The sequence below is a fragment of the Poecilia reticulata genome, linkage group LG14 (genome assembly GCF_000633615.1).
Source record: "Poecilia reticulata strain Guanapo linkage group LG14, Guppy_female_1.0+MT, whole genome shotgun sequence".
In the NCBI taxonomy this organism is placed as follows: domain Eukaryota; kingdom Metazoa; phylum Chordata; class Actinopteri; order Cyprinodontiformes; family Poeciliidae; genus Poecilia; species Poecilia reticulata.
This window is the reverse complement of record NC_024344.1, coordinates 12949308-12952707: the sequence shown is the minus strand read 5'-3', so window position 1 is coordinate 12952707 and position 3400 is coordinate 12949308. Positions and strand designations below refer to the sequence as shown.

The following is a 3400-nucleotide window of genomic DNA, read 5'->3' as shown; positions in this document are numbered from 1 at the left end:
AAACTGCACAATATTTGTGTTGAAATGTTGATCTTACTGTACAGTATTTTTATTATTATTATTATTTGTTCTGTTTTACTAAAAGTCATGTTCTATCTCTGTGTGAATCCACTTGTTTTAATTTCCTGCCACTTTTGTTGCTGTTGCACAGAAATGACCCCAGTGCGGGGAGAGTCAAGAAAGTTCCGCTCTGCAGTTTGGCTTTATTTTTGAAAGGCTCGGGTTTTACCTGCAATAATTTGTACATAGTTATACATAACTACAGACAACAATAATAAATGTTGACGTTGTTGATTTGCAGGAAAATTAATGTTTATTTTGAAAGGCTAAATTAATCTTTGGCACCGGGGTCAGGTGGTCATTTTTGTTTGACCACACCCCCTGACGCTATACTGTGATGCGTGCATTACTATAGCGACACCTCCATCCCATTCCTCTAATTTCCCCACCAGATACTTCCTGTTCTTTCTTATCGTGAGCGCCTGAGGGTGGCGCCAAATGAATAAACAGTGTTCCAAGCAGCTCCCATGTTAGACCACTCATTCCTACATGTAATGCATATCAACAAGTAAATTGTCAGTGCGCGGCCTACCTGTTACACCACGGTGCATCACCTTGTTGCAGAAAGGAAAAAAATACTAAAGAGCTCACGCAGTGATTCTATGATGCACTCATGTAATAAGGTGCATCCCCGCCCCTGTTCCGATGTGACCCACTTTGATGAGATATTCTTAAACTGTATGGAATCGCTCTGATTTTTTTTTTCTTCTTCTTTTGACTCCGGGCACACAGCCGTGGCTCATAATGTGATGTTGAGTGTGAAGTTGCTGTGTGTGCTGTGGTGGATGTGGGAGCCCCACCTCCTCCCACGCTCCGATGAGTAGAGAGAGGCGGCAGAGAGAGACGGGAGGAGAAGAGAGCTGGGGAGCAACTAACATACCCACAGTATCTCATCACTGGCTCTCTGGAAATGCTTCAGATGGGCTCCTTATAGTAGCTGMAAAAAAAAAAAAAAAAAAAAAAAAAAAMGTTGCAGAAATGCAATTCCTGCCGCTGCCGTTCAGACATCATCCTGTGCGTCCTTAAGAGTGCGTGTTGAGCTCCGGAGAAACTTGGACCAAAAGGAATGTGCGTATTTTGGCAGGGATCATGTTTTTATTTTCTTCTCCTTCTTCTTCTTTTCCTGCATTTATGTTGAGGAATGAAGATGGCCATACGGAGTGAGAATCTTCATTTAGGTTTGTTTTGAGAGAGAGAGAGACAGAAAAAAAAAAGCCCCAGATCTCAGACGAACTGCTGCACTTTAACTTCCCCCAGCAGAAGGAAGAGCTGTCCGTTCTGCGAGATCCATCAGACGACGGGCTGGGCTCAGGATCCCCTCAATTTGATGAAGAAAGTTCTGATTTGCAGCTCGGTGGATTTTTTATTTTTTATTTTTTTAAGTGATTCCTTGACGGAGGTTTGAGGGTTGGAGACCTGCCTCTGTGGACATACAAGGCTGCCGACGAGCTGCCACAAACGCTTACGCACAAGTCTCTGGCTCAGGTATGTATAATATAAATATACGGGGTTTTTTTTTTTTCTCTCTCTCTCAAGTTTTTTATTTTTCCAAATGAAGTTCTGCTGGCGAGGTTTCGCATTTGCTTTCGAGCCGCTCGATACGCTTTTAGTAAATGCCACAAGTTGTCCACCGTGCAGCGAAATAAGCTGCAGCTGGTTGGCGTTACAGGTTGATAAGATGCTGTGCTGATGGAGAGAGGCAGCAGTCCAGATATGTCACCCACAGTCAGCATCCGCCGCATTGATTGATTAGACGATGCATTTCAATTAAGACACATCCGAGGAGATCCAACTTCCAGCCTCCAGTGAGTGATGGCATGAAGTCATTAAGTCTGCGTATCAGCGCACTTGAGCGACATTACGAGTGCCTGCGCTTCAGTCTTCAATCCGACGGGCTGATTGCATTTTTTTTTTATATAATACCATTACGGTTCTGTGAAGCAGAAAATGCGATCCAATTGTATCACCCCTCTCTCCTGTGATTTCCATTTATTTATTTATTTTGAGCTGCGATCCAGGCGCAAACACCACACTAATCGCCATCATTAGTGATTGGGGAGGGGGGTTGGAGGGGATCTTAATTTGGCGCTCTTTCCCCGTGCGAGGCAGTTTTCTGCGCATATTAATAAAAAGCCGCGTGATAACTAGAGTCGAGTGTAGTTTTCCTACGGAGGGGGGGATGAGGGGGGGGGGGTATGGGGGTAGGCATCGCGCTCGTAATTGGGAAGAACAGATCTTTGATCAGCGCATCCTCTCTGCTGAGAGTCAGGGGTGTTGTTCTTTCCTCGCCACTCCACCGACCACCAGGCACATTTTAATAGTCTGTGAGCCACATAGTGATAGCGGTTCAAGTTCCCATATGGACTGTAGGCGAGTCTTCAAAGCCGTTCAAACAGAGAACAGCGCAGATCAAAACAGGACAGTAACCCACTTTCACCCCTGACTACCTCAAATAAGCTATCTRTCTGTCTGTCTGTCTATCTATCTGTCTGTCTGTCATAAATATGTATTATTTCAGGTGCCATGCTCTCAATATTTGCTCTCTTGGGTATTCTTTAGTGCTCGTTACAGATCTTAGTGACCCAAATCATAAAGGGTGTGTTAAAAACATAGTTATGGTGGAAAAATAGTTTGAGTTATGATGGAAAAATAGTTTGAATGCAGTTCGTTTAACTGCAACAAACTGCATTCGTTGCAGTTGATGCCAATTGCAAAAATCTACAATAACTTACCAATAACATGTTAGGTTCTTGTCAAACCCAGGACCTTCTCGGTGCAAAGATACAGAGCTAACAAGTGCACAACAGCAAAACAGCCTGGCGTGCTTCAAAAGACTTTTGTTGACAAGCAATTGAATTTGGACAGCAAATAGACCCCAATTTTAAAACTCCATATAGAGCATAGCTTGTCCATAATGACTGTCTGACCAAAAATGTGACTGCTGAAGACACTAGCTTGAGCTAACCGCTAAGCAGAGAAAAAGGCTAATATTATAAGTGAAGGAATTCCTTCTCTTGCCCGAGGGCATGTTTTAAATCTTGGGGGAAAACCAGTGAACACAGAAGAAGAATTAAAATATGCATAGAGAGAACACACACATATTTTTTGGGGACATTAAAGTTAATATTCAGTATTTAACAATGTACTTTATTGTCTGCCAATATTGACTTTATGACCAAATGCTTGATGAAAGCAGGAATGTTGCACTTAGCTAGCACAGAGATGGGCTAGCTACAAGAATAAGGCTATCTATCTATCTATCTATCTATCTATCTATCTATCTATCTATCTATCTATCTATCTATCTATCTATCTATCTATCTATCTATCTATCTATCTA

At 42.5% G+C, this 3400-nt stretch overlaps 1 protein-coding gene across 1 annotated transcript in view; it reads left to right on the top strand.

The window, feature by feature from the left end:
* Positions 1-797: 797 nt before the first annotated feature.
* pcdh1a (protocadherin 1a) overlaps positions 798-3400 on the top strand; it is a 123661-nt gene continuing 121058 nt past the window's right edge. Inside the window, exon 1 of the mRNA XM_008427816.2 lies at positions 798-1545. The gene's annotated coding sequence lies outside the window, so the exon portion shown is untranslated. The remainder of the gene's footprint in view (positions 1546-3400) is intronic.